Raw genomic sequence first — 14,091 nt, 5'->3', positions numbered from 1 at the left:
GCTTCATGCCTTGTCTGGAAAGATTTTCACATAAAATTCTTAGATCCTTCATGCCTTGTCTGGATCGATTTCCATATAAAATTTCTAGTGCCTTAATGACTTGTCTGGAGTTCTGCCCATAAAGCATTTAAATCAGCTTCATGCGGTGTCTGGGGTGATCTCAATAAAACTTACGAGTGGCTTTATGTCTTATCTAAATCGATTTCCCTAAAATCTTTCGAGTGGCTTCATGCCGTTTCTAGAGCGATTTCCATGAGATATCTTAAATGGATTCATGCCTTCTCAAAGCGATTTAAAAAAAACATTTCAAGTGTTTTCATGCCTTTTCTCGAGAGATTTCCATATAAAATTTCTAGTTGCTTCATGCCTTGTCTGGAGCAATTGCCATACAAAATTTCTAGTTGCTTCATGTCTTGTCAGGCGCGATTTCCATATAACTTTTCTAGGTGCTTGAAGCCTTGTCAGGAGAGATTTCCATATAAAATTTCTAGTGGCTTCATGCCTGTCGAGCGATTCTGATATAAAATTTCTAGTGGCTTCATGCCTGTCTGGAGCGATTTCCATATAAAATTTGAAGTTATTCATGTCTAGTCTGGCGCGATGCCCATAAAGTATTTAAATCAGCTTCATGCATTGTCTGGGGTGATTTCAATAAAACTTACCATCCATGGCAACACATCAAAGGCCGCAAATGACAATGTTCTCTCTAATTCTCTCTCCGCTGATCTTGTGTACATGGTACAATGGGGTAAGAGGTGGCTGGTTACTTTTAATGCATCTAAAACCCAGCTTCAATCTTTACATCATAAACGTTCTGATCCCCATCTGGCATCAATTGAAATGAATGGCTCTCGTCTAGAGGCCTCAAGTTTTTACAAGCTTCTGGGCTTGACCTTTACTACTAATCTTAAATCAAACATGTACATCAAATCGGTTGCCAAGGTCGATGGGAAAATGGTAGGATCCTTCTACCGCTCCAGTAGATATCTCACTGCTGATGCAATTCTCTATTTATATAAAAGTCAAGTACGTCCAAGGATGCAGTACTGCTGTCATATCTGGACAGGAGCTGCTAAAAACAGCCTATCCTGCCTTGACAGAGTACAAAATAGACTTTGTAGCCTAGTGGGGATACCCTTTTCTCTTCCCTGCAATCTCTCTCCCACAGAAGGGACATGGCGAGCCTGTCATGTTTATATCGTTATCTTCATGGGAAGTGCTCGTCTGAGCTCCAATCTCTGGTCCCCCCTCACCAATTTCTCTATTACATTTCTTGTGGATTCATGCCTTGTCTGGAGTGATATCACTATAAAATTTTTAGTTGCTTCATGCCTAGTCTGAAGCGACATCCATTAAGCATTTGAAGCAGCTTCCTGCTTTTTCTGGGGCGATGTCAATAAAAGTTTCAAGTGGCTTTATGTCTTACCTGCAGAAATTTTCTTAAAAACCTTTTAATGTACTTCATGCCATTTCTGGAGCGATTTCCATAAGATATTTTAAATAAATTTGTGCCTTATCGGAAGCGATTTCACAAAATGATTTTAAGTGGCTTCAGGCCTTGTCTGGAGCAAGTCCGATATAAAATTTCTAGTAACTTCATGCTTTGTTTGGAGGGATTTCCATATAAAATCTCTAGATGCTTTATTCCTTGTCTGGTGCGATTTGCATATAAAATTTTAAGTGGCTTCATGGCTTGTCTGGTGCGATTTGATATCACTCACCACAACGCATGAAGCCACAAGAAATTTGAAATGCAAATCGCACCAGGCAAGGCATGAAGCCCCTTAAAATTTGATATGCAAATATTCTAGTGGCTGCATGCCTTGTCTGAAGCTATTTCCAAATAAAATGTCTAGTGCCTTCATACCTTGTCTGAATCGATTTCCAAATAAAATGTCTAGTGGCTTCATGCCTTGTCTGAAGCGATTTCCAAATAAAATGTCTAGTGGCTTCATGCCTTTTCTGAAGTTATTTCAATATGAAATTTAAGTTGCGTCATGCATTGTCTGAAGCGATTCCCATATAAAATAGCTTATCTGAAGCGATTTCCATAAAGCATTTAAAACAGCTCATGCATTTCTGGAGTCATTTCCACGTAAAATTTCAAGTTCCTTCATTTAAAAGATTATATATAGGTTATGTAATAATTCACAGTTAAAGAAGATAGATGCAGGAATATAAATAGCAAATAGTAATAATATATATATAATCAAGAATAATTCGTACTAAAGAAGTTAGACACATAAAACTAAAGGCAAATTATATATATTAATACATATTCATATATAAATGTATATCATTTTTAATGTTTGTATTAATGAATCGATTTACAAGGACTGTATATAGGCTATGTATCAATAGTAATTCGTATCAAAAGAAGTAAAACGCATAAAAATAAAAGGCAAATTATATATAGATATTTCGTACCCAAGAAGTTAGACACAAAAAAAATCAATCGGCATATATGTGTATACATGTGTGTGTGGATATACATAATATATGTATGAATATATATAGTTATTTAACTATATAAAAGTGCCAGTTTTTGTCTCATCATAAATATTTTTAATCAATTTTTTGAATAAAATAATACGATCTTAGCTTAGTAAATTTCAACAAGTGTGAACAAGATTTAAATTTCGTTGTAACATTTTAAAAACTAAATAAGTCGTATTTTATATATTGGGATTAATAATAAGCTGAAATCTCATACAACTAGAATTAGACAGTTTTTGTAGCTTCGAATATTTTTTCATCAAAATAAATTTGTAAATACAATAATACGATCTTAGCTTAGTAAATGTCGATAAAATTTGTGAACAAAATTTAAGTTTCCTTGTCATATTTTCAAAACAAATGTCGTTCTATTTTGTACACTAGCGTTAATAAGTCGTCCAAGATTATGTACATTTTCACTATTCTAGTAACGTCATATAAATTTTATTTTAATACCTTAAATAAGTAAATAACGTGCCATTTAACACTGACAATATTTATTTAAACGTTATATTATCAAAAAGGTTTAAAAGGAATCGGATTCATAATTAATAAAATATGGTTTTCTACGTAGGATCATATCAATCTCTGTTTCTTAATATTTCAGATTAGGATTAATTCTACATATTAGTGATGTTTTCTTAAATGTTTTTAACAACGTTTCGAAGTATGTAACATGCGATGTTTGCCTATTGTATCTTGTAAAACTCTTTGATCTGTCTGCTAATCTCAGGAATCTTTCGGTCGAAATCTGGAATCTGCACGGAATTTCGAACAGAGCGTGGCGTAGTGGAGAAGTACTCCAAAAAATTAAGTTAAAAATTTACATTCTTGTATTTTTTTAGGACTCCGCCTCAGTACAGACTACACTCAAAATACAATTGCCAATTGCTTAAGACTTTTACTAAGTCATGGCTGGCAGAACGAGAGCATTTCATCCTCGTCGATTAAGGAAAAACAAATCCTCTTGTTGATGTTCTCTATTTAATTTATTTGTGCATAAAACATGTTCATCATTTAATAGATTAAAATTTACAATATTTAGTTTTGTTCATATTACATTCTCATTTCCAGTAGTTGTTTCGTATGTATCTTGTCAAACTCGGGAATCTCTCTTTCGAACTTGCGAACGTACACGTAATTTCCAACGGAATCTTTTATTTAAACCACGAAAATAACATGCTATACTCTCTGTTATGAATAATCTGAATAATTCGCAATGGTAAGTTTTGTTTGTGGCGTTTAATAATATCGAACCTGCAACCCCAGAAACATATACCTTTACAATTTTACGAATTACTCTATTTACTGGTAGAAGAAGGTCGGTGGATAAATGAAAATAACACTTAAGATGTTGTTAGAGGATTCTAAATACTACAAGCAATACATTTTGTGAATTAAGCTGTTTGAATAAGAAAATGTTATGATAGACTCTCACATCAATTTCCACGACTCTGAGCTGTATAGAAGAGATGAGAAATCACAGCTGTGCATACACGATTGCTTGTGTTAAGTCGGATTGTAATGCTGGTGGATTTTGTCTGGTTAGGTGAAATACTTGATAGAGGTCTGGACTTGCAATACACTTTTAGTTTTATTCTGATGTTGTTTCAAATGTTTGAATGCATGAAATCGTAAAACGTTCAAAGAATAACTGAAATATGTTGAAAGCAGCGTTTTCTGGTCACAGCTAATTCGGAATAATTTCAGTTCCAATGATGAGATGTGAAAAAACAACTATTTGTTTGGTCACAGATTGATGACATCAAATAATCGTGACGTCAGGCCATCGAACACGACATTAGCCAATGAAAGTGTGAAAACAATCAGGGCAGATATTTGTTTGGTGAGATTGATGATATGAAATGATCCTGACGTCACGCCATTAAACATGACATCAGCCAATGTCATGATTGATGGTGTGACGTCAGGATTATGTGTCGTTTATAGATTTTCACTTTTGCATTTAAAAAAGTTTTCTTTCCAAACACTCAACAGTGTTGGTAAATGAAATTGTGGATTCATTTCTTTGAATTAAATAAATTTTTACAACAGATTTATTTGACGTCTTTTAATAATTAGCATCAGGATATAATGATACTAAATCCGGAAACTTTATTTTGATACATTAATCCGTTAGATGATTTTGATTTTAGAACATTTGTAAGATTTAAAAAAAATCAAATTCAATGCAATTATGAAATTTATAAATTGAGAGGTTTACTCCTATGCTCTCACTACAAACGATTCCGACTATTTTAAAATTAAAATGTTGATTCATTTTAATTTAATTAAGGAAAGTACCAACAACAGATTTGAGACATTAATCATCTTTATTTAAAAGATTTGAATACGTACATATATTTTAAAACATACAATACGATGTAAAAGATGAACAGAAAACAAAACAAAATTTGAAAAAAAAAAAAACAGATTTTATTTTCAAAATGAAAAAATTACTAATCAATACATCATCAAAATTTTTATACATCAAATTTATTCAAAGATTAAGATTAATGAGGTTTCTGAATTTTTTGAGATGAGGATAAGTTATATTATGATATATATGACTACTGATCTCATCTTGAGTGTAATTCTCACAAAGTTTTGTGTGCTGTAACTTGTAACCTTTTAAGGTCTGAACGTTGAATGTTCAATTCTTCTTGTAAGCGACCGGTAAATACAATTGCAAATTACTTAGAACTTCGATGTCATTTTCAATTCGATTTCCTCACTGTGTGTTATTCTCTATTCAAATATTTTTGTAAAATCATTAAAAAATAAAAATATATATTCAATCTAAGCAAATAGATTAATAACTATTTTCTAAAACTTCAATTTCAAATTCTTTATTCGATAGTACAGGCGAAAGTTAATTCCAGTACAGGTCGGCATTGATTAAATCAGTTATGATAGAGAACACCTTTATTTGTTCTTAAATCTTAATTCTGACATTAAAATTACAAAGTATATTTCGGTTTATAAAATATATCGATCATTATATACTTTCGTTATTTCAAACATACACAAACTAAAAAATATAAAATTTAAGAGGAAAAATACTATAGAATGTATTGAATCGATTGAGGTTAGTAAAAATTGATGCAATAAAAATATCGATTAATGTGCTTTTCTATTTTTTACCAAATGCTGAAAAATAAAGTTGTTTCTAATTGTCAGCAAACGATTAAAATAAAATTGGTTAAAAGTTAGTAAAAAAGGAATAAAAACGTGGGAATTATCTTAATAAGTTTTGGAGTAAAATCTAAGAAAAGTGCTTTCTCCAGAATTTTGATAATCATTTTAAAAATCAAGCAATTTTTTTCTCTCAGTTTTATAAAAGTTGCTTACTAAAAGATATTTGTGTAATGAGCTATACATATGGTTCATGTTTTTTAATTTCCGCATGGTAATCCGGCGAAATAGTCTTCGTTCGGCCTTTCTTGCTTGACTTTTAATCGGACATTTTTTCCTCCGTTTATTTTTCTAGATTTACTCCGTTCAAACGATCAGCAATGTCGTCAACTTCAATGTTAAAAGTTCAATTTTCGTCTTGCGATTTTCCCTCCTTGTTAAAATCATTCTGATTATTGACGTCAATTCTGCTATCTGAAATATACAAAAAATATTGTCTAATTTATATTCATACAAATAAAAACAATGATTGAATCACATTTACGTATATGAAACGAACAATAAAATCATATACGAACAGTAAATATAAAAGAATAACAATATTTTATTTCACAGTCATTAAAATTAGTTTATAAATTGTTTAAATGTTTTTCTTTTGAGTAAAGGAGATTTAAACTTGCCATAACGTTGTCATCAAAAAAAAATTGACTTCTGATTTATATAAACAAATCATTAAATAAACTAATTATTTATTGAATGAAATTTGTATACATATAATCACCCAACTAAGAAAGATGCGAACAAATATATTTAACAATAGTTATATCATTTAATTTAAAATACACACATAATTTACTAAGGTCTCATCATTTAAATAATTAAGTATTGGCATGGGATTTAATAATTAACATATTTTTCATAATAAATATTTTACTTATGTCTTAAATTATTGAAGTACTATGATACTTACTGATATATTATCATAAACATATTGAATTCTTAATATATAATTGACCAATGTCTCATAATTGTTTTATAATAAAAATTATATAAAATAATTATTAAATTAACTAATTATTTAATGAATCAATTTCGAGTACATATAAAGATACGAAGCAAATATTATTTAAAATCTGTTAACCGCAGTACTTAACTTTTGAATACAAATTTGTTAAAACTAACGCATCGTATAAGTATTATAAATCTCACATCATATATATATTTAAATATTAATATGTAATTCACAAATATCTCATCACTAACGTATTTGATTATTAATATGTAAGTTACTAATATCCCATTATCGTATTTAAGTATTAATATGCAATTTATTAATATCTTATAATTATCTTATTTTAGTATTAATATATAACTTACTAATTCCTCATCAACAACATATTAAAGTATTATTTAATTTACTAATGTCTTACATTAAAAGATTTAAATATTAATATTTGATTTGCAAATATATTATCATTATCACATTTAAGTAATGATATGTGATTTACTCGTAAGAATTAACATATGAACGTATTAATATGTAATTTGTTAATATTTCATTATGGTCATAGTTATAGAAAAACATTTAATTTACTAATGCTCCATTATAAAAATGACGTATATATTTAAGTATAATTATGTAATTCACTAATGTCTACTAATTCCATATTTAAGTAGTAATATGTAATTTACTAATGTCTTAATAATTTCATATTAAAATATTAATAAATATTTTATTGATGAGATAATAAATTATGTAAGATTTAACATGAAATTTAACAATTCATCGTTACAAACGGTTTTTTAATATTAAATGTAATTTACTGTTGTCTCATTATGAAAGTATGTAAGTATTAATAAGTAATTTACTAATATCTCACTATTAACAGATTTTGAGATTTATATATTATTTACTAACATCTCATTATTTACGTATTTAAACATAAATTACTTAAACTATACGCTTTTCAGGCGACGAAAAATTTGTTTATTATTTTATAATAGGAGTAAAACTTGTCGAGAACGCTCTGTTTTACGGTTGTTTAATAAAAAAAATGGAAATTTGTTCTGTTTTAAATTCGGTACGTTTTTACATTACGTCCAGTTCACAGTTCACATTCGACACGTCAACTTTTATCGGTTTATGAGTATGCTGACAAGGTTTAGGGTGTCTATTCTTAAATCCGTTCTTAACATGGGTAGGTTGGGAGTGTTTATTCCGAAAAAATACCAAAAGGTTATACCAAATTGACTTCTTTTGTTTTAAAATTATTTCTATTATAAATGAAATTTTATTTTTATAATAAAAATCTTTGTTTTTTTTCAAATATTTATATATATGTTTTTTTGCGCTTTTTGTGGATGGGGAGCAAATAAAAAATGATTTAAATGGAACGGAATCAAAAATTCATTACCATGAATTTTTAATACAACCGTAAAACAGCATATGCCAAACGTTTTATCAAAACAAGTAAAAAATATTTCTGAAATAATATTTATTAAAATATATCATTACAAGAAAATTTCAAATACTTTATAAGTTTGAAGTTGTTGAAATATTATTGAAATAATTCATATCAACATCAGATTTACGCTTTTTATTAAATAACATCTGTGTTTTTATAATAATGAATTAAAGCTTAAAAGGCTTTATATATACATAAAACACAGTGAGCAAAAAATAACGTGATAATTTTGTGGGTGATTTTTTGTTTGATTAAATATTTTATGATTAAATCTAATTTTTACAAAAGTTATAAAATCATGTGTAAGAATTATTTTTAATCCAAAAATCAGCAAAATTCACGTTCACATATTATGGGTTGAAAATCGTGATATATATTTACTTGGTAAAAATAGTCGATTGCAGTTACCTCCCTTGGGATCTTGTGGATACAACATCAAACATACGATAAACTTTAAAATCTAGAAAAATCTATGCACATAAAATATTGACTAGCGATATGTTCACACAATTATTTTTTCATTCAAAACACCGTAGATTGCGTTTTTCATTAAATAGACCTGTGATAATACAAAGAGGTGGTTGCAAAAATGAGTTGTGGTGTGAGGTGAATACAAACAGGAATTGAGAGAAGGAGAGTTTTAAAATATAATCTTAAAAAGATAAGATACAAACTAGAAACGCATTTCAACTACGGCATAAAAATTGTTAAACAAGATATTAAATGTTTATATTCTAATAATTCTAAATAAAAAATGCGACAGCAAAAATCAATGAAATAAATAAATGGGTGTCTTTCTGTTCCGGATTTTTGCGACCAAGATTTTTTAAATTTTGATTGTTTATACTTGTGATTTTATTATGCATAAAATTGCCTCTGCCTAGAAGAATTTTTCCTTCACTGACCACATACATCGCACTTTAAATATTGAATCATATTAAAAACGTACACAGAAAATAAATGGCTAGAACAAAAAATAAGGTTTAAAGAATGAACCTTTTTTTAATAAGTTTTATTCAAACAGTCTTTATTTGAACGTAATGGACTGTTTTTTTTTATTGTCTTTTTATTTATTAACTGTTTTATTCATTTTATCAAACAAAATAGAACTTTTATAATGAAATATATATTATAGACTGTTTTTCAAACATCGAAATTTTATAATTAAAGTTTTATTAAAAAGAAAAAAGACGAGGTGTTTTTCATTTCGAGATAATTTTTTTCACCGTTTATCACTTTAAAATTTTATTCAACAATGAAATGATAAAAATACAAAACTTTTCGTTAAATATATATTTAATAAAAAATATAAAATATCTATAAAGTCTATTTTTATGTCTGTAAAAGTTTGTTAAAAGTTCAAATAAAGTTTATAATTTAATTGAAAAAAAAACACCTCGTCTTTTTTTTTTTTTTTTTTTAATAAAAGTAACTTTAATTTTTAAATTTCGATGTTTGAAAAACAGTCAACAATATATATGTGATTATGAATCTTTCACGACAGGTTAGGAGCCGGGAACCGGCCCAGCACCTGTCTGAATGAGGTACACCGCCTGGGTAATACCCAGGAGGTCTACTCTGCCAGGCTTTGTCACCGGGCTTTCCAGTGGGGCAAGTTTATCTTGTCGCCTGAGTGGCCCCAACCGGGGAATGGCGACGGGGGTGCATAGGCAATTTTCCTTGAGACAAGAGTGCTCCTTCCTTAGGGGAGCTAGCCATTTCCGCACTTTTCGGTCTTGTGCCACATTTTTCTGTGGTGCACAGCGAATAAATAACTACCTCATTATGAAACTCTCATGACAGGTAAGGAGTAACCAGCCCAGCACATGTCGGACTGAGTAAACCGCCTGGGTAACACCCAGGAGGGCCACCCTCCTAGGCCTGGGCACCGGGCTTTCCGGTGAGGCAAGTTTATTGCTTGTCGCCTGAGGCGCCCAGACCGAGGAATGCCAACGGGGTGACTTGGGCAATGTTTGCAATTGCACGAGTGACCCTCATTTAGGGGAGACTGCTTAGATCCCCACTTTCCGGCCTTGTACCCAATGTTGCTGAGGTGGGCAGCTCTTTAATAACTACCCCATTATGAAACTCTTGTGATGGGATGTGTCTCGATCAGCTTCGGCTGCAGGGAGATAGGGTAGTAGTACACGTCAAGGATCCGTTTTGACACTCAGCCCGACAGGTGGGGAGCCGGGAACCGGCCCTCCACCTTTCGGACTGAGGTACACTGCCTGGGTATCACTCAGGAAGTCCACCCTTCCAGGCGTTGCAACCTGGCTTTTGGGTGGGGCAAGGCCATTGCATGTTGTCTGAGTTTGCTCGACCGAGGACTGCAGACGGGGTTCCTCAGGCAATTTTTGCAATTGCAGGAGGACCCCTCCTTTAGAGGAGTCTTTTTTAGATTCCCACTTTCTGGCCTTGTGCCAAATATTGCTGAGGTTGGCAGCAATTAAATAACTACCCAATTTTGAAACACTCATGATGAGATGTGTTTCCTAGCGGCTTTGACTGCAGGGAGAAACGGTAGTAATATACGCCAAGGAGCCGTTCTTGACACTCGGATAAAATGGTAAGGGCCGGGAACCGGCCCAGCACCTGTGGGACTGAGGTACACCGCTTGGGTAATACCCAGGAGGTTCACCCTCCCAGGCCTTGCAACCTGGCTTTCAGGTGGGGCGTTTGTTTGTCGCCTAAGGTGCACCGACTGGGAAATTCCGACGGAGTGTAAGCCATGTTTGTTGAGGCAAGAATGTCCCTCCTTTAGGGGAGCTTGTCTACTCTCCACTTTCCGGCCTTGTGCACTTTTTTTGCTGCGGTAGACAACAAATAAATGATGGAATCTGTCTCCTAGTCACTTCGGCTGCAGGAAGACAGGGTTGAGTACTCGTCAAGGATTCGTTCCTGACACTCAGCCTGACAGGTGAGGGGCCATGCCCGTATAGCAACTTTCGGATTGAGGTACATTGCTTGGGTATCACCTAGAAGGTCGACCCTCCTAGGCCTTCCTACCTGGCTTCTGGGCGGGGCAAGTTTATTTCTTGTAGCCTTAATGAAATATTACAACAAATCTTTTTCTCTACCTCTGTCTATCTTGATTCGTTAAAACAATATCTACACGTCTTATACTGAATTACCTCCCTTGGCTGTTTCTACAGTAAGTAGCCTGATCTCTCTCATGTTTCTCTAATCCATACAAATCTTGGAACAGCGTAACAACCAACTGACACCACAAAACAAAATGCAATTCTTTTTTCAACAAGATGACTCTACATGCAACACGTCTCACAGATCACTGACACGAGTTCATGACATGTTTACGGAAAAGAGAAAAATAAGCAAAGGGTTATGGCCACCACGTTCCCCGGACTTGTCATCATGTGATTTTTATCTTTGGAGGATTTTAAAACAAAACGTTTATGCAAATAATCCTCACAACTAAAGGAAAACATTACCGACGCTATCAGGAGAATCACCAGAGAAGATTTACAGGCCGCATCTGCAAACGTTGTTAAACGTTTGCAGATGGCCACCACTTTCCCCGGACTTGTCATCATGTGATTTTTATCTTTGGAGGATTTTAAAGCATAACGTTCATGCAAATAATCCTTTAAATCTGAACCAGCTAAAAGAAAACATTACCGACGCTATCAGGAGAATCACCAGAGAAAATTTACAGGCCGCATCTGCAAACGTTGTTAAACGTGCCCAGAAATGCATGGATGTAAACAGGGAGCACTTCCAGCATCTTTTATAACATTTCAGGTAAATTAAAAAATGATACAGGTAATTTAAACGATGACAAAATGTTCTTTCTCTCTATTCTATTTTTTATGGGCTACTTTTAAGTGGGCCACTCTGTAGTTGACGTTATCAAAGTTGGCTCCAGTTATAATATAAATCTCACTTGTCTGTTTAGGGGGTTCGATTTTTTCCCGGATATTTTCGAAAGTCATCACCTCTTTTCGATTGTCTAGCCTTAATTTAAACCTTTTAACTTCCGGTTTTGCAATGGGCGCAACGGTCAACGTGTCACGTTTTCTTTCACATTCTTTTCCTCCTTCGCGCCAAGGCTTCGAGCCTGCCTGCCTAATACCACTTTTTTTGCGCTCGAGATTTCATTTTTTCTTTTTTTTTTCCTCAACCAACACTCTTATACACACCTCCACTTTCTTTTCCGTCTTTGTGTCACGAGTTCGACCCTGCGTGCCTATTACAAGCTTTTGTTTCTCAACACACAGCTACAAACACCGGGGCAACGCCGGGCACCCAGATTTGTTTAAAATATATTAATTTTAAGCCTTTACCTTTTATTCTGCACCGTGGAACAAAATACCAGGGGGGGGGTTTACAATGCCTAGTATATCCAGGTTATAAAATCTAGAAAATACATTAAAAATGTGAAGTAAGAATCTGGATGCAATGTACATGCCAGGTTGCATTTTTACATTTTGAAAAATTTTTTATTTTATTTCATTTTTTGCAATCTTTTGCTAACGAATAATCATTTGGCCGGTAGCAGCAGAAATCAAATAACGAGAGAAGCATTTCTTTATATTAAATATTCGTTCAGTAATACCATATGGATTAATGTTTTTTTATGTTTTCTTTTAAAGTCATGTAATTGTTACATCTTCATTTGGTAACACTGTCATCATTGCCAACAATATAAAAATCTCGGATTACCTCCCCTTCATACAAGTTTCCGACGTTTAGTTTCATTTATATTATATTATTGTCAGCCCTATATACTATTTATTCAGAAGGAAATCTACATCACAGAGGTAAGCTAATTCACATATTACATTAAGGAAATTCTATTTTAAAAATTAACTCCATATTATTTACAGAATTTTTTTGTTTTGTTTATGAATATTATTTAACGATGATTTTTTAAATTTATTCTTAATTAAATATATTTATAGTATTTGCTAAAGCCAACTCAACTTCCGCATAACGTTCGTAGATTGCAATTACAATAACTGACTACAAAGACATGATGATAAAAGGATTTTTTTAACTACGGCGAATAAATTTACATTTTTACACACCTTTAAAAACATAACAATGTAAAAAAATAATTATGATTTCATGGTAGCTGTCTGAATTGTATTTCCACAAAAAATGAACAATAATTTGAAAAAAGACCCTGGATTGAATATATCGTCTGTTACTCGGATACATTTCTACGTGTTCTAATGTTTTGAATGTAAACATGGTCCAATATTCTATTTTAAAAATAAAGTTTGATATTTTCAGCCTCATATTAGTCGAGCGAGTAACTGCTCGACAAATAAAATGGTTCTTGCAGACTACTATTGAGTAATGACGCCGTAGGTACTGCTTGAAAAAACAAATTTTTAATTTCCTCGCCAAATATGTAATGAATTCTTATGGAACAGAATAAAATAGTAATCTCCATGTCCTTCTGTGTAATTTCAGATATTGTTATTTAATTTGATATAATATCGATTTAAAAAAATATTTTTTATAAAATCGTTCCTTCAGAATTTTCCAGCCTAACGACTATTTATACTACCATAACATAACATTAAATAACTTTACTACGCTAAAATATTAGAAGGTGCTTGTGCAGTAGAGGTCCGATTTGACAATTTTGAAGATGCTTGTGCAGTGTGGGTCACGCTGGAGAATTTTGAACGAGCTTGTGACGTACAGGCCCGATTTGACATTTTTGAAGGTGCTTGTGCAGTATAGGTCCGATGTGAAAATTTTGGAGGAGCTTATGCACTATAGATCGGATTCGACAATTTTGAAGATGCTTGTGCAGTATCGGTCCAACTGGACAATTTTTAAAGTGGTTGTGTAGTATAGGTCCACTTTGAGAAATTTGAAGGTGCTTGTGCAGTTTAGATCCGTTTTGACAATTTGGAAGGTGCTTGTGCAGTATAGGTCCGATTAAAAAATTGTAGATGCTTGTGCAGTATAGGTCCGAGTTAAAAATTTTGAAGGAGCTTGTACACATAGGTTCGATTTT

The sequence above is a fragment of the Euprymna scolopes genome, chromosome 31 (assembly GCF_053919585.1).
Source record: "Euprymna scolopes isolate OS-2025 chromosome 31, ASM5391958v1, whole genome shotgun sequence".
Lineage (NCBI taxonomy): Eukaryota > Metazoa > Mollusca > Cephalopoda > Sepiida > Sepiolidae > Euprymna > Euprymna scolopes.
This window is presented reverse-complemented; position numbering follows the sequence as displayed.